Below are 24,783 nucleotides of genomic sequence, written 5' to 3' on the forward strand. Positions count from 1 at the left end.
CAGCTACTGGACTTAGCATGTGTCTCACAGCATCTCTTCTACCCTCAATATGTGAATAGGGCATCACGCCTGTAAACCTGGTTTAAGTTTATATCCACTCAGCAAATCTATTTAGGAAAAGCCTGTAGGCCAATGAGACACTGTTAAGGTGCCAGTGTGCTACTGGTTTGATTGGCATTTTGCCTGTAATGGACTCCGTATCTTGGTCTCCAAGGAAGGATATACCTGCATTGGAGGCAGTTCAGAGAAGGTTCACGAGGTTGATTCTGGAGATGAGGGAATTTACTTATGAAGATAGCTTGAATAGGTTGGGCCTAAGCACATTGGAGTTCAGAAGAATGAGAGGTGATTTTATCGAAACATAAGATAATGAGGGGGCTTGACAAGGTGGATGCAGACAGGATATTTCCACTTATATGGGAAACTAAAACTAGGGGACATAGTCTCAAAATAAGGGGCCACCCAATTAAAACTGAGATAAGGAATTTCTTCTCTGAGGGTTGTAAATCCATGGAATTCTCCGCCCAGGAGAGCTGTGGAGGCTGGGTCTTTGAATATATTTAAGGCGGAGATAGAGAGATGTTTGAGCGATAAGTGAGTAAAGGCTTATGGGCAGCGGGCAGGGAAGTGGAACTGAGTCCATGATCAGATCAGCCATGACCTTATTGAATGGCGGAGCAGGCCCGAGGGGCCAAATGGCCTACTCCAGCTCCTATTTCTTATGTTCTCATGTTCTAATTGAACATTTATCCCAGGGTAACCTTGTCTGAAATGAAATATGTGTCTTTTAATAAGCCTCAGGTCCTTGCTCATGTCTGCTGCAGATTTCGGAGTTGATGGGATTGACTTAAGACGATAGGTTGAGTAGGTTGGGCCTATACACATTGGAGTTCAGAAGAATGAGGTGATCTCAGTGTGTCCCTGAAGGACTGTGTCCAGGCTGAAGTTCTGTTCCCCCCTGTAAGATCCTCCCCATAGATTGTCCTTTCTCAACTCCAGCCAGGTGATGCTAAACCCTCAGGTGGGAAAGACAAAAAACCACAGCAATGTGTTTAAAGCAACACTAATTTACATGTCTGTATCCCAAATATTAAACCCCTTTCCAGTTACAGGATTTATTAACATCAGCGTTACAGGAGTTATAAACCCCAACTATCAAAATGAAGTCAATGCAGTCCAGAATGCGATTAACAGCAGAATCCAACCCCTGCATTCACTTGTGAACTCGCTGGTGTGTCAGCAGGTTGGATGATGTAGTGAATCCCTTCCCACAGTCGGAGCAGGTGAACGGCCTCTCCCCAGTGTGAACTCGCTGGTGTATCAGCAGGTTGGATGACCGAGTGAATCCCTTCCCACAGTCGGAGCAGGTGAACGGCCTCTCCCCAGTGTGAACTCGCTGGTGTTTCAGCAGTTGGGATGATGTAGTGAATCCCTTCCCACAGTCGGAGCAGGTGAACGGCCTCTCCCCAGTGTGAACTCGCCGATGTGTTTCCAGCTGGGACGGGTAGTTGAAACGTTCCCACAATCCCCACATTTACACGGTTTCTCCCCAGTGTGACTGCACTTGTGTCTCTCCAGTTTGGACGATCGACTGAAGCCTTGTCCACACACAGAGCACGTGTACCGTTTCTCCCCACTGTGAACGGTGCCTTCTGCTTCCATGGTCAAAAGCTGATGATATTCCAGTCCCAATGTACCGAGTGACTGCAAGATCTTGAGGTGATGTTTGGTTTGAGCTTCCAGTCTACAAATCCTCCCCTTTTAACACCCTGTAAAGTGAATTCAAAACAGGAAAAAGGGAGTGAGAGAGAACCCACAAAAACACAAAGGCAGGTTGTGAAATGGAGCTTAATGAATCTGGTCATTTGTGGGGCCGGCACGAGAAAAAAGTGACCATGAAAGCTGCCGGATTGTCATAAAAACACATCTGGGTCAGTACTGTCCTTCAGGGAAGGGAACCCGGGGACCGAGAGCCGCACTTGATGTTGCCCGGGGACCGAGAGCCGCAATCGGTCTTGCCCGGGGACCGAGAGCCACACTTGGTGTTGCCCGGGGACTGAGAGCCACACTCGGTGTTGCCCGGGGACCGAGAGCCACACTCGGTGTTGCCCGGGGACTGAGAGCCACACTCGGTGTTGCCCCTGGACTGAGAGCCGCAATCGGTCTTGCCCGGGGACCGAGAGCCACACTCGGTGTAGCCCGGGGACCGAGAGCCGCACTCGGTGTTGCCCGGGGACCGAGAGCCACACTCGGTCTTGCCCGGGGCCCCGAGAGCCGCACTCGGTCTTGCCCGGGAGCCCCGAGAGCCACACTCGGTCTTGCCCGGTGGCCCCGAGAGCCACACTCGGTCTTGCCCGGGGACCGAGAGCCACACTCGGTGTTGCCCGGGGTCTGAGAGCCACACTCGGTGTTGCCCGGGGGCCCCGAGAGCCACACTCGGTCTTGCCCGGGGACTGAGAGCCACACTCGGTGTTGCCCGGGGACTGAGAGCCACACTCGGTGTTGCCCGGAGTCTGAGAGCCACACTCGCTGTTGCCCGGGGGCCCCGAGAGCCACACTCGGTCTTGCCCGGGGACTGAGAGCCACACTCGGTGTTGCCCGGGGACCGAGAGCCACACTCGGTCTTGCCCGGGGACCGAGAGCCACACTCGGTGTTGCCCGGGGACTGAGAGCCACACTCGGTCTTGCCCGGGGACTGAGAGCCGCACTCGGTATTGCCCGGAGCCCCGAGAGCCGCACTCGGTGTTGCCCGGGGCCCCGAGAGCCACACTCGGTGTTGCCCGGGGACCGAGAGCCACACTCGGTGTTGCCCGGGGGCTCCGAGAGCCACACTCGGTGTTGCCCGGGGACCGAGAGCCGCACTCGGTCTTGCCCGGGGACCGAGAGCCACACTCGGTGTTGCCCGGGGGCCCCGAGAGCCACACTCGGTCTTGCCCGTGGACTGAGAGCCACACTCGGTCTTGCCCGGGGACTGAGAGCCACACTCGGTCTTGCCCGGGGACTGAGAGCCGCACTCGGTGTTGCCCGGAGCCCCGAGAGCCGCACTCGGTGTTGCCCGGGGCCCCGAGAGCCACACTCGGTGTTGCCCGGGGACCGAGAGCCACACTCGGTGTTGCCCGGGGACCGAGAGCCACACTCGGTGTTGCCCGGGGCCCCGAGAGCCGCACTCGGTCTTGCCCGGGGGCCCCGAGAGCCGCACTCGGTCTTGCCCGGGGGCCCCAAGAGCCACACTCGGTCTTGCCCGGGGGCCCCGAGAGCCACACTCGGTCTTGCCCGGGGACCGAGAGCCACACTCGGTGTTGCCCGGGGTCTGAGAGCCACACTCGGTGTTGCCCGGGGGCCCCGAGAGCCACACTCGGTCTTGCCCGGGGACTGAGAGCCACACTCGGTGTTGCCCGGGGTCTGAGAGCCACACTCGGTGTTGCCCGGGGGCCCCGAGAGCCACACTCGGTCTTGCCCGGGGACTGAGAGCCACACTCGGTGTTGCCCGGGGACCGAGAGCCACACTTGGTCTTGCCCGGGGACCGAGAGCCACACTCGGTGTTGCCCGGGGACTGAGAGCCACACTCGGTCTTGCCCGGGGACTGAGAGCCGCACTCGGTGTTGCCCGGAGCCCCGAGAGCCGCACTCGGTGTTGCCTGGGGCCCCGAGAGCCACACTCGGTGTTGCCCGGGGACCGAGAGCCACACGCAGTGTTGCCCGGGGCCCCGAGAGCCACACTCGGTGTTGCCCGGGGACTGAGAGCCACACTCGGTGTTGCCCGGGGGCCCCGAGAGCCACACTCGGTGTTGCCCGGGGACTGAGAGCCACACTCGGTGTTGCCCGGGGACTGAGAGCCACACTCGGTGTTGCCCGGGGACTGAGAACAGCACTCGGTTAAAAAGGAGGCAGACAAAAAGCAGGAAACTATAGACCAGTTCGCCTAACATCTGTGGTTAGGAAAATGTTGAAGAGTTCATTCTTAAAGAAGCATTAGCACACCATTTGGAAAAGCATAATTCGGTCAGGCAGTCAGCATGGATTTATGAAGGGGAAGTTAAGTTTGACAAATTTGCTGGAATTCTTTGAGCATGTAATGAACAGGGTGGATAAAGTGGGTGTGGTGTATTTGGACTCCCAGAAGGCATTTGACAAGGTGCCATATAAAAGATTACTGCACAAGATAAAAGTTCACGGGCTGGGGGTAATATATTAGCATGGATCGAGGTTTGGCTAACTAACAGACAACAGAGAGGTTGGGTGAATTGTTCATTCTTGGGTTGGCAATCAGTAACTAGTGGGGTGCCGCAGGGATCAGTGCTGGGACCCCAACTATTTACAATCGATATTAACGACTTGGAAGAAGGGACCGACTGTAACGTAGCCAAGTTTGCTGACGATATAAAGATGGGAGGAAAAGCAATGTGTGAGGAGGACACAAATAATCTGCAAAAGGACACAGACAGGCTAAGTGAGTGGGCAAAAATTTGGCAGATGGAATATAATGTTGGAAAGTGTGAGGTCATGCATTATGGCAGAAAAAAAATCAAAGAGCAAGTTATTATTTAAATGGAGAAAGATTGCAAAGTGCTGCAGTACAGCGGGACCTGGGGGTACTTGTGCATGAAACACAAAAGGATAGTATGCAGGTACAGCAGGTGATCAGGAAGGCCAACTGAATCTTGGCCTTTATTGCAAAGGGGTTGGAGTATAAAAACAGGGAAGTCTTGCTACAGTTATACAAGTTATTGGTGAGACCACACCTTGAATACTGCGTGCAGTTTTGGTTTCCATATTTATAAAAGGATATACTTGCTTTGGAGGAAGTTGAGAGAAGGTTCACTAGGTTGATTCCGGAGATGAGGGGGTTGACTTATGAGAAAAGATTGAGGAGGTTGGGCCTCTACTCATTGAATTCAGAAGAATGAATGAGAGGTGATTTATCAAAACGTATAAGATAATGAGGGGGCTTGATAAGGTGGTAGCAGAGAGGATGTTTTCACTGATCGGGAAGACGACAACTAGGGGGCATAATCTTAGAAAAAGGAGCCCCCATTTAAAACTGAGATGAGGAGGAATTTCTTCTCTCAGAGGGTTATAAACCTGTGGAATTCGCTGCCTCAGAGACCTGTGGAAGCTGGGACATTGAATATATTTAAGACAGAGATAGACATTGTCTTAACTGATAAGGGAATAAGGGGTTATGGGGAGCGGGCAGGGAAGTGGTCCTGAGTCCATTATCGGATCAGCCATGATCGTATTAAATGGTGGAGCAGGCTCGAGGGGCCGTATGCCTACTCCTGCTCCTATTTCTTATGTTCTTATTTTCTTATATAGTGGGTGTCTGGTATGGGAGTGTGGATTTGATTCTGTATCTGTCCATCTCTGGTATGTGGATGAGGGTTTTACTCTGTATGTTAGTTTCTGATACGAGAGCGTGGGTTTTATCCAGTACCTGTCAATTTCTGGTAATTGTCTGTGGGTTTCATTCTGTAACAAAAAGGGCCACAATACAACAATAAGAGTGTTTAAAAAAAACAAGCCTGATAGCTCTGAGTCTCAAAGCAAGAAGCATTCGTAATAAGGTGGACGAATTAACTGCACAGATCGCTGTTAACGGATATGATGTAATTGGGATTACTGAGACATGGCTCCAGGGTAACCAAGGCTGGGAACATAACATCCAGGGGTATTCAATATTCAGGAAGGATAGCCAGAAAGGAAAAGGAGGTGGGGTAGTGTTAATGGTTAAAGAGGAGGTTAATGCAATAGTAAGGTAGGACATTAGCTGGGATAATGTGGAATCTATATGGGTAGAGCTGCGAAACACCAAAGTGCAGAAAACGTTAGTTGGGGTTATGTACAGACCACTAAACAGTAGTAGGGAGGTTGGGGATGGCATCAAACAGGAAATTAGGGACGCGTGCAATAAGGGTACAGCAGTTATCATGGGTAACCTTAACCTCGATATTGATTGGGCTAACCAAACTTAGCAATACTGTGGAGGAGGTTTTTCTGGAGTGCCTCAGGGATGATTTTCTAGACCAATATGTTGAGGAACCAACTGGAGAGCAGGCCATCCTAGACTGGGTCTTGTGTAACGAGAGAGGATTAATTAGCAACCTGGTCATGCGTGGCCCCTTGGGGAAGAGTGACCATAATATGGTAGAATTCTTCATTAAGCTGGAGAGTGACACAGTTAACTCAGAGACTAGGGTCCTGAACTTAAAGAAAACTTCAATGGTATGAGACGTGATTTGGCTGGGATAAACTGGCGAATGATACTTAAAGGGTTGATGGTGGATAGGCAATGGCAGACATTTAAAGATCACATGGATGAATTACAACTATTGTACATCCCTGTCTGGCATAAAAATAAAACCGAAAAGGTGGCTCAACCGTGGCTAACAAGAGAAATTAGGGACAGTGTTAAATCCAAGGAAGAGGCATATAAATTGGCCAGAAAAAGCAGCAAACCTGAGGACTGGGAGAAATTTAGAATTCAGCAGAGGAGGACAAAGGGTCTAATTAGGAGGGGGAAAATAGAGTATGAGAATAAGCTTGCAGGGAACATAAAAACTGACTGCAAAAGCTTCTATAGATATGTGAAGAGAAAAAGATTGATGAAGACAAACATGGTCCCTTGCAGTCAGAATCAGGTGAATTCATAATAGGTAACAAGGAAATGACAGACCAATTGAACAAATACTTTGGTTCTGTCTTCACGAAGGAAGACACGAATAACCTCCCAAAATTACTAGGGGACCGAGGGTCTAACCGGAAGGAGGAACTCAGGGAAGTCCTTATTAGTCAGGAAATGGTTGTTGGGAAACTGATGGAACTGAAGGCCGATAAATCCCCAGGACCCGATAGTCTGCATCCCAGAATAGTTAAAGAAATGGCCCTAGAAATAGAAGATGCATTGGTGGTCATTTTCCTGAATTTCATGGACTATGGATCAGTACCTATGGATTGGAGGGTAGCTAATGTAACCCCTCTTTTTAAAAAAAGGAGGGGGGGAGAAAACAGGGAATTATAGACCGGTTTGCCTGACATCAGTGGTGGGGAAAATGCTGGAATCAATTATTAAAGATGTAATAGCAGATCATTTGGAAAGCAGTGACAGGATCGGTCCAAGTCAGCATGGATTTCTGAAAGGGAATTCATGCTTCACAAATCTTCGAGAGTGTTTTGAGGATGTAACTCGTAGAGTGGATAAGGGAGAACCAGTAGATGTGGTGTATTTGGAATTTCAAAAGACTTTTGACAAGGTCCCACACAAGAGATTAGTGTGCAAAATTAAAGCACATGGTATTGGGGGTAATGTATTGACGTGGATAGAGAACCGGTTGGCAGACAGGAAGCAAAGAGTAGGAATAAACGGGTCTTTTTCAGAATGGCAGGCAGTGACTAGTGGGGTGCTGCAAGGTTCAGTGCATTGATCCCAACTATTTACAATATATATTAATGATTTAGACGATGGAATTGAAGGTAATATCTCCAAGTTTGCAGATGACACTAAGCTGGGTGGCAGTGTGAGCTGTGAGTAGGATGCTAAGAGGCTGCAGAGTGACTTGGACAGGTTAGGTGAATGGGCAATTGCATGGCAGATGCAGTATAATGTGGATTATTGTGAGGTTATCCACTTTGGTGGCAAAAACAGGAAGGCAGATTATCTGAATGGTGAGAGATTAGTAAAATGGGAGGTGCAAATAGACCTGGGTGTCATGGTACATCAAGTCACTGAAGGTAGGCATGCAGGTCCAGCAGGCAGTAAAGAAAGCAACTGGCATGCTGGCCTTCATAGCGAGGGGGTTTGAGTATAGGAGCAGGGAGGTGTTACTGCAGTTGTACAGGGCCTTGGTGAGGCCACACCTTGAGTATTGTGTGCAGTCTTGGTCTATTATTCTGAGCAAGGACTTGCTTGCTATTGAGGGAGTGCAGCGAAGGTTCACCAGACTAATTCCCGGGATGGCAGGACTGACATATGAAGAAAGACTGGATCAGCTAGGCTTACACTCACTGGAATTTAGAAGAATGAGAGGGGATCTCATAGAAACATATAAAATAATGACGGGACTGGACAGGTTAGAGGCAGGAAGAATGTTCCTCATGTTGGGGAAGTCCAGAATCAGGGTCACAGTCTCAGGATAAGGGATAAGCCATATCGGACTGAAATGAGGAGAAACTTTTTCACCCAGAGAGTGGTAAACCTGTGCAATTCTCTACCACAGAAAGTTGTGGAGTCCAGTTCGTTGGATATATTCAAGAGGGAGTTAGATGTGGCCCTTACGGCTAAGGGGATCAGGGGGTATAGAGAGAAAGCGGGAGTGAGGTACTGAAGTTGCATGATCAGATTGAATGGTGGTGCAGGCTCGAAGGGCCGAATGGCCTGCTCCTGCACCTATTTTCTATGTTTCTTTCCATTCTTGGTGTGTGAGTGTGTTCTGCGCTGTATCTGTCCATTTCTGTTATGTGAACGTTAGCTCTACTCCATACCCGTCATTCTCCAGTATGTTAGTATTGTTTTACTGTGTACCACCAATTCCTGAGAGAGTATTGGTTTTACTTTCCAACTGTCAATTTGTGTTATGGAGGTGAGTTTTCTGCTGAATCTGTCGGTCTCTGGTAAATGAGTCTGAGTTTTACTCTGTATCTATCTGTCTCTGGTATGTGAGTGTGGGCCTTTATCTGTATCTCTCCATTTCTGTTATGGGAGCCTGGGTTTTATTCTGTACCTGTCAAGTTCTGACATGTGATTGTGGGCCTTACTCTATACCTGCCAGTTTCTGTTTAATTGTTAGTGGACTTTCATTGTACCTGTTAGTTTCTGGAATGAAAGAGAGATCTTTACCCTGTACCTGTCAATTACTGGTTCGTGAGTCTGGGCATGTCACTGTATGTCAATTTATGTTAAGGGAATATGGATTTTAAGATGTCAGCCTCTGATATGTGAGTATGGGTTTTATACTGTATCTCTCAGTCTCTGATATGTGAGTGTGGGTTTTATACTGTATCTCTCAGTCTCTGATATGTGAGTATGGGTTTTATACTGTATCACTCAGTCTCTGATATGTGAGTATGGGTTTTATACTGTATCTCTCAGTCTCTGATATGTGAGTATGGGTTTTATACTATATCACTCAGTCTCTGATATGCAAGTGTGTGTATTTTTCTGTAATTGTCAGGTTTTGGTGTGTGTTGAGGTTTAATCTGTGCCTCTCAGTTTCTGCTGCGGTAGTCTGAGTTTAATCTGTATTTTCCAGTCTCTGGTATGTGAACGTGAGAATCAATTTTAATTTTTACCTGTATTTCTCTGATATGTGAGTGAAGATTTTGCGTTCTCCATGTCATTGTTCAGATGTGTGTGTGGGTTTTACTCTGCCCCGATCAGTTTCTGCGATGCAAGTAACAATTTTACTGACTGCCTTTCAGTTTTCCGATATGTGCCCATGGGATTTACACTTCACCTGTCACTCTCTGGTATGTAAGTGGGGATTTTATTCTGTTACTGTCACTTTCATATATGTGGGTGTGTGTTGTATACTGTATCTGTCAGTCTGTGGTACGGGAATGTGGGTTTTATTCTGCACCTGTCATCTTCTGGTATGTTCGGGGGGTTAAATACTGAATCCGTCAGATTCTGAAACATGAATATGGCTTTTGCTCTGTACCCGTCAGCTTCTGATATGCGAGTGTGGTTTATACTTTCTGTTTGACATTTTTTCTGATAGATGATTGTCTTTTATTCTCTACCTGCCAGTTTCTGGCAAGTGAGTGTGTGTGTTTAATGTACCTGTCAGTGTGATCTGTTTCAATGGCGAAACAGCATCTGATTCTACTGTTCCATGTGGCTGTAAGATTCACAATATAACTCTGTCACTTCGGATCACTGTGGGACTGACAGCTTCTGCTGTCTGTGAAAATAGGATTGAGGCCAGTTCTGTGTCTCTGCGCTCTGTGAGTGATAATCTACTTACTGTGTGTGAGAAGGAGCTGCCTGCACTGTTCCTTGTATTCTGGCTGGAGGAAAGATCACATTTGTTCTGGCTGGTTGAAGAATTTTGCTGTGAGAATAATAATACGAGAACATTATTAGTTCTAAGATATGGATGCGGGGAGAATATGATGTATCTGAGGGAGTGACAATGTAGCTCTCGATCATCAGCAACATGGTTCTGGGGAACTCAGTTCACCGAAATATAACGCGTCTTTAAAATATCTTCTCCCACACTTCTCTCCTGGTACCTGCAATAGATGCACTTTGTGAAATTCCTCACATCCTCACTGTCAGACTGTGTTTCCACTGTTCACTGCCCAAGAACAACAGACACAGTGAGATTGGAACTGAATCAGGAACACTCACTACTGATTTGGGGAAAGAAAGCAGCAATGATTTGAAAGAGCGAGTGGTTTACTTTCTCTGTTACCTTACACTGTCCACACACAGCCCGAGAATGGCCTCTCCCTTCCCCCACTCACACCATGTTCCGGAACTAGTTCCTGCTCCACTCTGCCTCTTACACACAGCCCCCGAGGGAACTAAACCAGGAACGTTCATGACTGGTTTGGAGAGAGAAAGCAGCAGATTGTAAATAGTGGATTCTGACCATTCTGTCTCCCTTACCCTGGACACACACTGTCCACACACAGCCCGAGAACGGCCTCTCCCTTCCCCCACTCACACTATGCACTGAGAATGGTTCTTGGTCCACTCTGCCCCTAACACACAGCCCCCGAGGGAACTAAACCAGAACGTTCACTCCTGGTTTGGAGAGAGAAAGCAGCAGATTGTAAATAGCGGATTCTGCCCATTCTGTCTCCCTTACCCTGGACACACACTGTCCACACACAGCCCGAGAACGGCCTCTCCCTTCCCCCACTCACACTACGCACTGACACTGGTTCTTGGTCCACTCTGCCCCTTACACACAGCCCCCGACTCCCCCTGAACTCCCCCCGGACTCAATGCTGATCTCTGAGCCTTACCCTGGGGTCGTGGTGTCTCCATTTCCGGCTGTTTTAAACCATCTTCTTCCGCTCACTGAGTGAATGGTGATCCCAGGCAGGGCTGGGGCAGGGGAGGGTGCATGTGCTATTCTGCTCACTGGGAATGACACAGGGGGTGGGGCTGAACCGCGCATGCGCAGCTCTCTGTATTAATTCAATCTGTAAAAATCAATTTACTTTGATCAGAATCTGAGCAAAGGAACTCAGCTGTTACTGTACCAAGATGGCCGCGCATGCGCTTTCCTGCTCACTGAACCAAGGTGGCGGAGGACTGACCCTGACTTCCTGTACAAAGATGGCCGCCGTTACCCTGGGCCTGTGACCGGGAGAAAGCCTCGAGGCTGCAGCCGCCGATATTCCGGTTGTTATTCCGGGCTTCCGGCGGGCACCAGTTGTTTATGAAGCCTCCCCGGCTCCCCGCTGGTCCATTACTCACCTCCGCCCCGCTGAAAATGGACTGTTTTGCGGAACAAATGTTCACCATGTCCATTCCGCCATTACACGCACCGCGCATGCTCCAAACCCAGCTCGGTCTCGCACCTGCGCACTGGGCCCCTGTAGTCTGGGCTCGGCACGTCCTCCGTCGCGGGGAATGCTGGGTAAATACCCAAGACCACCTCAGTGACCGGGACAGGATTTCCTGGGCCCCCATTGGCCACTGAACATGTTCATTCTGGCACTCAGTCATTGTTCCTGCTGCTCTGTATAACCCTGGACCTGAGCTGGAGATTAATGTTCTGTCTCAGTATTGTTTCAAACACCCTGTGTCCAATATTGGATTTCTCCATAAAAATAGACTCATTAATGTTCCCGTCCCTTCCATTTTGGGACTTTTCTTACTCTAGATTGTTTCACTTCTCACGTAATTCAACTTTTCCCACATCAAATCCTAAACTTGTTTCGTTTGAGTATCCGGCTTGTGGATGTCTCAGACTGAACCGGCGTGTCTCACTTTACACTCATTTGACGTTCCTTTCAACCAACCCTTTAAAGAGCTATCTTTCGTAAGACTGTAAATCTGTTATTTTCTGTATTTAACGATTGTTGAATGTGGTTAATAGATCTCCACATACTGCATGTGATCAACTTTGAAATGTTCTGACCTTTGTAATTGCCTTTGCTTATTTTGATGGCTTAGTTGATTGCAATTACTTGTTACTAACATACCTTGCAGTATTTCTTGCATCAAAATAATTGTTTAAATACTTTCTTTATCAGGTTTTTAGCTTCCCCACTGATCTCTGTTTCTTCTTGTCGGAGAATCGAGAACTCGGTGGCAAAGTCTGAGCATAAGGGGGGCCCCAATTAAAATGGAAATGAAGAGGAATTTCTTCTCTCAGAAGGTTGTGAATCTCTGAAATTCTCTACCCCAAAGAACAGTGGAGTCTGGGTCATTGAAAATATTTAAGTTGCAGATAGAGTGATTTTTGAAAGAGAATGGAGTCAAGGTTTATGGGGAGAGGGCAGGGAAGCGGAATTGAGGCCAAGATCAGATCAGCCAAGAACTTATTGAATGGCAGGGTGGGCTGAAGGGGCCTGATGGCTGCTACTGCCCCTATTTCTTATGTTGTTAGCGTTGGTTAGGGGCTGGGTTTAGATGTAGGTTTAGTGGTTGTGGTTTGTGGTTATTTGTTTAGGATTGGAATTAGTGATTGGGATAGTCAATAGGATATTCGGCTTAGGATATAATGATTAACTTAGAAAGCACTATTGGCAATATAAGTGTTACTGGACATGCCCTTTTCCATTTCATGTTTTTAACCTCACAGAGCCGAGTCACAAAACAGCCTCACAATGTGTTCATTCAAGGAACCAGCTTTCCTGCACAAGCCTCATTTCTTTCTGTCAACAACACATCGTAATCTCAACATTTCTCATGGAAAAATAAATCAGTGACATTAGATTTTGGTATTTTGGAACAATAACAGATGGATACAGTTGTTGCACTGGTTACATCTAATCATCACCCTGCCTGAAAAGGACTTCTGGAAATAATCTGTCACCAGGCCCCACCAGTCACCGTCTGATTCCTCCATCGTCTCTTCATTCATTATCCACCATTCCCCCAAACTGGAGCTGTTTTCACCGGCATGACCATTCTCCATACTGAGGCTATCTCATTATCAAGCAGAGCATAATTACCGGCACAGACTGGTTAGTCCGAGTGGCTCATTTCTGTGTAATTCTGTAATTTTGTAGTCTCATTGTAAGTGGTCCCTGGATTTGATGATTCATTGTAACTGGTCCCTGGATTTGGTGCCTCAGTGTAAGGGGTGCCTGGATTTGGTGCCTCAGTGTAAGGGGTCCCTGGATTTGGTGCCTCAGTGTAAGGGGTCCATGGATTTTGTGCCTCAGTGTAAGGGGTCCCTGGATTTGGTGTCTCAGTGTAAGGGGTCCCTGGTTTTGATGCCTCAGTGTAAGGGGTCCCTGGATTTGGTGCCTCAGTGTAAGGGGTCCCTGGATTTGGTGCCTCAGTGTAAGGGGTCCCCGGATTTAATGTCTCAGTGTAAGGGGTCCCTGGATTTGATGTCTCAGTGTAAGGGGTCCCTGGATTTGATGCCTCAGTATAAGGGGTCCCTGGATATGGTGCCTCAGTGTAAGTGGTCCCTGGATTTGATGCCTCAGTGTAAGGAGTCCATGGATTTGATGCCTCAGTGTAAGTGGTCCCTGGATTTGATGCCTCAGTGTAAGGTGTCCCTGGATTTGGTGCCTCAGTGTAAGTTGTCCCTGGATTTGATGCCCCAGTGCAACTGGCCCCTGGATTTGATGTCCCAGTGCAAGTGGTCCCTGGATTTGGAGTTACCATGAAAGTGGTTCCTGGATTTGGTGTCTTAATGTTGGTGGTCCCTGGATTTTGTCATGTATTCAACTATCATTGTAACCCATGTATAAGCTGACCTAAGTTGTACACCTTGAGAACATTGACCACAAGGGGGTGAACTTGTGGCAGACACTCCAAACCTGGACTTTCAGGTATAAAAGGGGACGCTCCACCAACTTCATCGCTTGAGATCTTGGTAATAAAGGCAACTTGTCATAGAGTGACCTTCTCTCAAGTATGGGCCTCGTGTCCATTTATACTGTATAGTAAGGACATATCATTGGCGATGAGAAACTGGGATTTAAACCATGCGAGCATGGCCACTAGCAGCAGAGAAGAGAGGTACTGTGTTGGTGGTGATTGGGACGACTTTATTGAGAGACTACAGCAAAGTTTTGTCACTAAGGAAAGTTTGCGACAGGATTCGGCCGACAAACGCAGGGCTCATCGCGACGGTTTGTGGATCCAGAATGTACTTCCTGATGAAGGCCCTTTTCGCACCAGAGAAGCCGGGGACAAGACATTCAAAGAGTTCAGTAAATTGATCGGGGAACACATTAAACCTGCGAGCAGCATGCACAAAGCGAGACATCAGTTTTACATGAACTGACGGTGAGAAGGGCAAAGCGTTCCTGACATCGTGGCATATCTCCAGCGACTGGCGAGCCTATGTAAGTTCACAGATGCCGGCAGAGCAGAAATGATGCGAGACTTTTTTATTGAGGGCATCGGGCATGCTGGGGTTTTCAGGAAACTGATTGAGACCAAAGACTTGACCTTGGAAACGGCTCTGACAGCCCAGACTTTAACTCAGGGGAGGAAGAGACCAGAATGATGTATGACAAAAATCTTGGCTCAAATGCGGCAAATGACCAGGGAGTCAACATTGTTAACGCGGCACACAGTTCTCGAGGCAGACAAGGGCAATCGGACATGTCCCACCATGCAGTCGAACCCAAAAGGGGAATTCAACAGAGACAATGGATAGCTGAACGGTGAATCATGCCATTGTAATGGACAATGCGGCCAGTAATGGGGCCATCAACACCTGTTAATGGTGCATTTAAGGACAGTTACAGAGACAGTCAGAGACGATCGACTGGTAATGGACCTTTTGTTTGCAACAACGGGTCCTCCAGCTCATGCTGGAGGTCTGAAGCCAAACATCCAGACAGAGCCTGCAGCGATCAGCAATATACCTGCAGAAACTGCAACGTCAGCGGTCATTTGGCGCGTATATGATGGAAGCCTGCAGCCAGGTTGAAGTACGAGGAGGACAAGCCCGATGTAAGCCCAACGAGGCCAAATTAATACCGTGAAAAATCACAGGAAGCTGAAGTTCAGCGAGTTCATGTGGAGCACATATACAGTTCATATGCCAGGACGCCACCAATAATGATGAAAGTGCTCCTCAATGGCATCCCAGTATTAATGGAGCTAGACACGGGGGCCAGCCAGTCCTTGATGAGTATCAACCAGTTTGAAAGGTTGTGGGTGTCCAAGGCCAGGAGACCAAAATTATTGCCGATTGATGCACAGCTACGGACATATACAAAGGAGATTATTCCGGTGCTATATTCGGAGAACAGGTTGCCACTCTGGATTGTCCCGGCGGACGATCCCACACTCCTGGGGAGGAGTTTGCTTGCTGTCATGATCTGAAAATGGGGCGATGTCAATGAATTTCTTTTGTGGAGCGAGTATCATGCTCACAGGTCCTAAACAAATTTGACTCATTATTTCAACCCGGCATCGGCACTTTCATGGGGGTAAGGTAGTGATTCACATAAACCCGGACGCCAGGCCAGTGCACCACAAGGCCAGAGCGGTGCCGTACGTGATGCGGGAAAAAATAGAATGCGAATTCGACCGCCTGCAGAGGGAAGGCATCATCTTGCCAGTTGAATTCAGTGACTGGGCGAGCCCGATCGTGCCGGTGCACAAGGCGGATTGGTCAGTCAGGGTATGAGGCGCTTACAAGGCCACCATCAACCGGGTCTCACTCCAAGACCAATACCCGCTACCGAGAGTGGAGGACCTCTTTGCGACACTATCCGCTGGCAAACCTTTTTCAAAATTGGACCTGACCTCAGCTCCCATGACCCAGGAGCTGGCGAGTGATTCAAAAAGGCTGACCACCATCATGACACACAAGGGGTTGTTTGAGTATAACAGATATCTGTTTGGGATTCGTTCAGCCGCAGTGATCTTTCAGCAAAATATGGAAAGCCTCCTCAAGTCGATTCCAAGGCCGGTGGTTTTTCAGGACAGCATCCTCATCACAGGTCGCGATGCTGAAGAACATCTCGACGACGTGGATGAGATGCTACGCAGACTGGACCGGGTAGGGCTGCGACTGAAAAAGGCAAAGTGCATCTTCTTAGCTCCAGAGGTAGAATTCCTGGGGAGGATGGTAGCAGCAGATGGGATCAGACCTACTTTGTCCAAAACGGAAGCGATCCGGAGAGCACCCAGACCCCGTAACACGACGGAGCTGCATTCATTCTTAAACTTTTTTGGTAACTTTCTTCCGAAATTGAGCATGCTGTTAGAGCCGCTACACGTGCTCCCACGCAAAGGTCGCGATTGGGTCTGGGGGAACAACCAGGAAAGGGCTTTTGATAGAGCACGCAACTTGTTATGCTCCAACAAACTGTTAACATTATATGACCCATGCTCTACCTGCATCTCTCTGGAAAGAGAGAAGACTGCCTGGAAGGATCCCAGAGTGAGGAAATTCAGAATCACGGTCACCTTCACAGCAAGTAGCAGCGCTGTCCTTGTCATAGAGTGAGGCTGCAGGTTTGGTTACAAGAGGTGGCAGAGATCTGTGAGCACCTCCTTTGTAAAGAGCAGACACCTCCCACACTGCTTCTGGCTCAGGCTGAGGTACAAGAATTGCTCTTGTAAGGCCCTAGATTGGCAGGAAATTTGAGCTGGAGACAGATCACAAATCCCGAACAACAAGGCCACAAATGCGAATGCGTCGGCCCGCATACAGAGGTGGGCACTTACGTTAGCCGCCTATGACTACACAATTCAGCACAGATCGGGCACTGAACACTCTGCCGATGCACTCAGCAGGCTCCCACTAGCCACCACTGAGGGGGCAACTGAGCACGATGCTGAGATGGTCATGGCTGTTGAAGCTTTCGAAAGCGAAGGTTCACCCCTGACAGCCCGTCAGCTTAAAGTCTGGACAAATAAAGACCCGCTACTGTCTTTAGTTAAGAAATGTGTCTTGAATGGGGACTGGAAAGCCACGTACAGGGCATGCCCTGAGAAAATTAAACCGTTTCATAGGCGCAAGGTTGAACTCTCCATTCAGGCCGATTGCCTACTATGGGGAAATCGAGTCGTCATGTCCCAGAGGGGCAGACAGGTGTTTATCAGAGAATTTCACAATGAGCACCTGGGCATTGTCATGATGAAGGCAATTGCCAGGTCACACATTTGTTGGACAGGGATAGATGCAGACCTGGAACTTTGTGTTCGCAGGTGCAACACCTGTGCTCAGCTGGTCAACGCACCCAGGGAAGCCGCCCTAAGCCCCTGGTCCTGGCCCGCCAAGCTATGGTGACGCATCCATGTGGACTACGCGGGTTCTTTCATGGGAAAACTGTTTTTGGTTGTAGTAGATGCCTACTGAAAATGGATTGAGTGTGCCATTTTAAATTCAAGCACATCCTCTGTGGTCGAAAGTCTACGGGCAATGTTCGCCGCCCATGGTCTACCGGATGTCATGGTCAGCTGCAATGGCCCGTGCTTCACAAGCATTGATTTCCAAGACTTCATGGCAGGCAATGGAATCAACCATGTCAGAACGGCACTGTTCAAGCCGGCCTCAAATGGCCAGGCATAACGAGCAGTGCAGTGCAGGGGATGCTCAGAATCCAAGGGGGTTCCCTTTAAAGCTGCTTCATCACGCCTCCTGTAGGCCAATAGATCCCGACCACACTCGCTCACAGGGATTCCACCCGGAGAGCTGCTAATGAAAAGGACGGTCAAAACCCCAGGTTATTCCTTATACACCCTGCTATGAAAATAAATTATTGAGAGCAGGCGCCAGTCACAATGTGACTATCATGAGAGGAATGCGAGGGATCCATTATTGATGTCAATACACTGTTTTTGTCCTTAATTACGCTGCAGGGCCCAAATGGCATCCAGGCACTCTGATTGCCAAAGAGGGGAATTAGGGTTTTGGTAGTTAAACTTACCAATGGACAAATCTGCCGCAAACATGTGGATCAAACTAAAAAGAGGTTCAGCAACCCCATAGAAAAAGCAGAGGAATAACACGACGTAGAGTTTACTCCACCACAGGTGACTGAACACCGGAACCAAGTGGAGGAGAGCCCAGTCACTGTGGACAGTCCAGACAGTCCTGAGGCACCGCAAACAGCAGACACTCAGGCCAGCGCCCAACAACCGGAGCCCCAACTCAGGCGCTCTACAAGTGAGTGTAAACCACCAGAGAGACTTAACCTGTGATCTCAATAAGACATTGCGGGCAGGTGATGTCATGTATTCAACTATCATTGTAATCCATGTATAAGCTGACCGAAGTTGGACACCGTGAGAACATTGAAGACAAGGGGGTGAACTTGTGGGAGACACTCCTAACCTGAACTTTCAAGTAAAAAAGGGGAAGCACCACCCACCTTCATCACTTGAGGTCTTGGTAATAAAGGTAACTGGTCACAGAGTGACCTTCTCTCACGTATGGGCCTCGTGTGCATTTATACGGTAGAGTAAGGACATGTCAGATTTGGTGTCACAATGTAAGTGGTCCCTTGATTTGGTGTCACGATGTAAGGGAATCCTGGATTTGTTGTCAACCGCACCTCGTCATTGGGACGATGGACAACCCCGCAGCCCAGCAACGCATTCAGCACAGAATGATCCCACGAAAATCTATTCCCAATTAACACTACCCACATTAATTCACCAGAAACAGCCCAGTGCCTGCAAGGAACTGCAGCCCCATGTCTAACTTCGGTGGAACACACAATACAAAACATTTTAAAGGAAAAATAAACCCGATCATAGTTCAACAAAGGCAATTAATGGGCAATAAATACTCCTCACTGATACACCTCATTCACCTCTACTCTCCAACTCCGCCTCACCAACTACTCTTTCGCCACTACTCTCCAAACCCCTCACCCCAACTCCTCTCTCACCCCATTTCTTTCAAACCCTCACCCAAACTTCTCTTTCACCCTTCTCTCGAAACCCGTCCCCCAACTCCTATTTCACCCCTACAATTTCATTTTCAACATCACTGAAACAAGTCATCCACACTGGAGGTAAATCTGAGGAGCGTCTGTGTGATGGTGAGGTGATCACTGGACAATAAAGTGCAGAGACTGGTGGGTGGCTGCTCATTACCCTCGGTGTAATTTAATCCGCTTTCCCACTTAATACTGCGCACAGATGGTCACCTCGGTAACGGAATGGTCATTGTGACATCATTTTCTAAACAAGGGCACACAAGGCAATGGGTCATCAATAAAGGGTAAAGGGATTAAACACTCTGCAATTACATTGTAAATAATAGGAAATAAATGCTGAAAAATAACTGGCGAAGATAATAGCTTATCTCTGTTGAATTCACGAGCAAACAATAAAAATTATGTGTTTAGTTTACACACACACACACTTACACATATATATGTAGCAAAGACATTGTGTGCACACTTTTCAGTTGTTGTACTTAAGCTGATGCAATATGTTTTATTAGGTCTTGCTGTGTCAGGATATAAAGATACCGCACTCAATTGCTCGTCCTGCTGCCTGGGGAAATGGCAGATATTTAAAGGGGCAGGGACTCCCTTTTCTCTGCCTAGTTATACTTAAAAGAACAGTCCAGTTTATCTCGGAGTGTCGGAGGACTTCACAAGCCGAGCTCCCATTAACAGTCGGTATTGTGCAGTGATTGTAGAGCTGTTTATTTTCTGTGACTTGAGCCTTTCTATATTGTCTCAGTTGTTTTTGATGATCCATTTGATTTGCTTTTCTAATTTGAAAGGATTTCAGAATTGTGCATTGTGAAGAAGGTTTTGTTTAAAGGAGAATTTAATTTTCTTTGAAAATATTCTTTCTAACCATCCCCCAACTCCACAAATTTTAGAACGCTCTGCAATACTGACTGGGACCGGCCCAAGTTCGGTCCTTGATCTGGGCTGTTAGTTGTTCTCAGTCAAGGCAGCAGTTCAGGGGTTCTAATTGTCCTCACTACCACTGGGCTAAATATAAGTAAGAATTATTCATTGCCCTTGCTATTGATACCGATCCAGTGACATCAACTTGGAAGTGTGTGGATGTCACTTGAGGGCAGGATTGAACTCGGCTCTGATGCCTATCACAGTGGAAATGTCTATCCTGTACTTAAAGTAACAACTTTTGTAACCTCCATTTGCAGGGTATTAGAAGGGGAGGATCTGCAGCTTGGAAACTCAAACCAACCATCACGTCATGATTTGAGGGAATCATCAGTTTCATCAGGATCACCTTATCATCAGCCTTTGGGCAAAAACCAATCACAGCGAGGAGAAACAGGACATATGTTTTGTGTATGGAAGCACCTTCAACCAATTTTCTAGCCTGTGAGACTCGTGTTCCCAGCTGATTCAACACTGTGAATGTGGGGACAGTGGGAATGGATGCAGATGTACGTCAGGTGAAAACACATCAGGGAGAGGCCGTTTACCTGCTGAGTGTGGAAAGAGATGCAGTCGCTTATCTCAATAACTGCTGTAGGCACATGCTCAGTCCTGTCACTGAAAGTGAATAACAGACTGGATTTTGTGTTAGTGATCCCGGGCGTATTAGCTATCCCTAACCTGGACATCAAGGCAAAGAGAGGCATTCTGGAAGGTGTGGGGAACTGGGACTTGTCTCTGAGAGTAACCAAAGTCATGAGAACGGAAACAATCGAGAGTTAGAAAGGAGAAAAGGCCCAAAATGGAGCAGTCGGTAACAGGACATCAATAGTCGCCTCTTGTCATAGAGATATCAAATGTTGACACATTGTGTAATTTGAAATCTCAAAATATTAAACTCCAGCCCAGTTTTCAGAATGATTAACATCAGCAGAAACAAATCCCAACTGACAGGACAAACATGATTTAGTCAGAATGTGATTAACAGCAGTAATAACAGTAGAACCCAACCCCTGAAGTCACTTGTGAACTCGCAATTCAGATGACTGAATGAATCTCTTCCCACACTTCCCCAGTGTGAACTCGCTGGAGTTTCAACAGATGATGGAGTGAACCCCTACCCACACACGGAGCAGGTGAACGGCCTCTTCCTGGTGTGACTGTGACAATGAATTTCTGGATCAGACGGGGAGCTGAATCCCGCCCCACAGTCTCCACATTCCCACGGTTTCTCCATGGTGTGGGTGTCCTTGTGTCTCTCCAGGTTGGACGATCAGTTGAAGATTCGGCCTCACACACAACACGTGTAGCTTCTCTCTGCTGTGAATGGTACGAAGTTTTTTCAGGCTGTGTAACTGCTTGAAGCTCTTTCTAGTGCACTGGAACAATCTCACGCAGATGTTTGTGTGTCGTGATGCTTTCCCAGATGTTGGAAATATTTTCCCACAGAGAGAACAGACAAACATTCCTGCTTCAACATTCAAATGCCGAGGATGTTGACCATTTCCACCTTACATGGTTGGGTTCAGACCTGCACCAGCTGTGTGCAAAGTGAGAATAAAATCAATGAGAGGCTGATTTTCTCTGCTGGCCACTGGGTCTTTTGTGCTGGCCCAATAGGGTGAGACTATGTTGCCTGATAGACTGAGCCTGGGCTGGCCCAATAGGATGAGCCTGTGTGGCCCGAAAGGGTGAGACTGTGCTGGCCCAATATGGTGAGGTTGTGCTGGCCCAATAGTGTGAGCCTGTGCTGCCCGCGAGGGTGAGACTGTGCTGGCCCAATAGGGTGAGCCTGGGCTGGGCCAATAGTGTGAGCCTGTGCTGCCCGATAGTGTGAGCCTGTGCTGCCCGATAGGGTGAGCCTGTGCTCGCCCGATAGTGTGAGCCTGTGCTGCCCGATAGTGTGAGCCTGTGCTGGCCCGATAGTGTGAGCCTGTGCTCGCCCGATAGGGTGAGACTGTGCTGCCCGATAGTGTGAGACTGTGCTGCCCGATAGTGTGAGCCTGTGCTGCCCGATAGTGTGAGCCTGTGCTCGCCCGATAGTGTGAGCCTGTGCTGCCCGATAGTGTGAGCCTGTGCTGCCCGATAGTGTGAGACTGTGCTGCCCGATAGTGTGAGCCTGTGCTGCCCGATAGTGTGAGCCTGCGCTAGCCGGATAGTGTGAGCCTGTGCTCGCCCGATAGTGTGAGCCTGTGCTGGCCGGATAGTGTGAGCCTGTGCTGCCCGATAGTGTGAGCCTGTGCTGGCCGGATAGTGTGAGCCTGTGCTCGCCCGATAGTGTGAGCCTGTGCTCGCCCGATAGTGTGAGCCTGTGCTCGCCCGATAGTATGAGCCTGTGCTCGCCCGATAGTGTGAGCCTGTGCTCGCCCGATAGTGTGAGACAGTGCTGGCCCGATAGTGTGAGCCTGTGCTGGCCCGATAGTGTGAGCCTGTGCTCGCCCGATAGTGTGAGCCTGTGCTGGCCCGATAGTGTGAGATTGTGATGACCCGATAGTGTGAATCTGTGCTGGCCCGATCGTGCGAACCTGGATTGGCTCGATAGGGTGAGGCTGGGCTAGCCCAATAGGGTGAGCCTGTGCTGGCTCAATGGGGTGAGCCTGGGCTGGCCCGAGAGGGTGAGGCCCGGTTGCCCCAATAGGGTGTATCAGTGTTGGCCCAATAGGGTGCGATGTCTGCTGTATAGCGTCCACACCTCTGAGCCATACAGAGGGGGCGAATTACACAGCCCTGCAGACCATGTGCTTGCTGAAAGCTTCGAACTCAAATTGCTGGAGAAATACCATCACCGATGTTATCACAAGATCCTGCAAATCCCCTTACCTGCACCAACGTTAGCGTCCTTGACCAGGCCAACATCCCCAGCATTGAAGCACTGACCACACTCGACCAGCTGCGCTGGGCGGGCCGCATTGTTCACGAGGCTGACACAAGACTTCCAAAGCAAATGCTCTCGTCAGAACTCCGACATGGCATGCGATCCTAAGGTGGGCAGAGGAAGCGTTTCAACGACACCCTCAAAGCTTGTCTGATAAAGTGCAACATCCCCACTGGCATCTGGGAGTTCCTGGCAAAAGACCACCCTAAGTGGAGGAAGTGCATCTGGGAGCTCATTGAGCACCTCGAGTCTCATCGCAGAGAGCATACCGAAATCTAGCACAGGCAGTGGAAGGAGCTTGCAGCAAACCAGTCCCACACACCCTTTCCTTCAACCTCCGTCTATCCCAACTGGGACAGAGACTGTAATTGCCGTATTGGACTGTTCAGTCACCTGAGAACTCACTTTTAGAGTTGGATCAAGACATCCTCGATTTCGAGCGACTGCCTACGATGATGATGAATAGGGTGAGCTTTGGATGACCCAATAGGGTGAGCCTGTGCTGGCCCAATAGGGTGAGCATGGGATGGCCCAATAAGGTGAGCCAGGGTTGGATCAATAGGATGAGCCCAGGCCCAGGGTCACCAGACAACAATCAGACAGCAAGGCTCTCCTTCTGGGGCCACTGACCTGGGCACAAACATGTGATCAATCAAACTGACATACACCCTGAAGCCCCGCCCACACGTTGTCCTGCACAAAGGACCGCACATGCGCCGTGAGACCCGCCCTGACTAAGATGGCGGCCGCTGAGCCCATTCCCCGCCCAGAAAACAGTTACCACCAAGAAAGTAATCAAGAAAACATCATCGAAGGGCGGCAACGAGAGCAGAAGGTGGAGGAAGGAGAGTTACTCCATCTACATCTACAAAGTTCACCCCGACACCGGCATCTCCTCCAAGGCCATGGGCATCATGAACTCGGTTGTGAACGATATTTTGGAGAGCAGCGCGAGTGAGGCTTCCCGCCTGGCCCATTACAACAAGCGCCGCACCATCAGCTCCCGGGAGATCCAGACCACCGTGCGCCTGCTGCTGCCCGGGGAGCTGGCCAAGCGCGCCGTGTCGGAAGGGACAAAGGTGGTGACCAATTATACCAGCTCCAAGTAAAACTGCACGCTGTCCTGAGAGATCAAACCCAAACACAACGGCGCTTTTAAGAGCCACCCACAACCTCTCTGAAAGAGCTGCACAAACCCATCTCCCTTTAGACTCAATTTACTTTAATTATTTTCTGAACAAGTGTGTGGGGACCTTTGCAGTTCAAACTGTAGATTTAATTTTAAATTCTCAGATAACTGATTTTACTGTCCGGTTCTTCCTTTTCCCGCCCTAAATGACAAACTCGGTCCCTGGTCGCCCTTTCCATTTGCTCACAGACCCATTTATTTACAGCGGCTGCCGAAGAATTAGAAACTTGTTTTAGGATGAGACTCAGACTTTAGCCACCTCGTTCTCTCTCACGCCCTTTTCAATTTAAAATAAAATTCTACTTAGGATTCAAACCGTTTATTAACCTTCGAGTCCGAGTGCAACAACCCAGAATGGGAGTTCGTACATAGACTAGAACCGGGGCAGTTTGAACACTCTGTCCCTCTTCCCTTTTCACAGAAGGACTCCCAGTTCTGGTCTCACTGCTGCCTGTGCGGGGGATCGATCGATAATCTATGTAATCCAACTTTTACAAAGATTGAGTGGATTGTGTCCCGTTACAGAATCAGTGGGAAGTGATTCCCTCCCATTACATATAGTTTGAAACTGAACCCAAATTTAAGCCTGATTGTAAAAGCCTGGAATTTGCAAGTGAAATGTGGATTAAGACAAAGGGAAACAAAAAATATTTGGAAATATGTGGCTAATGGGGAAGTTACTAACATAATCCGCAATTTTAACAATTATTGGCGGGATTTTTGATTTTCTAAATCCTTCGAA

At 48.7% G+C, this 24,783-nt stretch overlaps 1 long non-coding RNA gene across 2 annotated transcripts; it reads right to left on the reverse strand.

The window, feature by feature from the left end:
* Window positions 1–1,095: 1,095 nt before the first annotated feature.
* Window positions 1,096–11,518, reverse strand: LOC139251837 (uncharacterized). Of its 2 annotated transcripts, XR_011591434.1 has the most exons (4): window positions 11,426–11,518; window positions 10,969–11,148; window positions 9,960–10,046; window positions 1,096–1,769 (listed from the first exon to the last, which is right to left on the reverse strand). It is a non-coding gene; the product is annotated as an uncharacterized lncRNA (long non-coding RNA). The 2 variants fall into 2 exon arrangements; XR_011591433.1 differs by lacking the exon at window positions 11,426–11,518 and having other exon boundaries at window positions 10,969–11,259.
* Between the last annotated feature and the right edge of the window lie 13,265 nt (window positions 11,519–24,783).

Source organism: Pristiophorus japonicus, unplaced genomic scaffold (genome assembly GCF_044704955.1).
Source record: "Pristiophorus japonicus isolate sPriJap1 unplaced genomic scaffold, sPriJap1.hap1 HAP1_SCAFFOLD_45, whole genome shotgun sequence".
Classification (NCBI taxonomy): Eukaryota; Metazoa; Chordata; class Chondrichthyes; family Pristiophoridae; genus Pristiophorus; species Pristiophorus japonicus.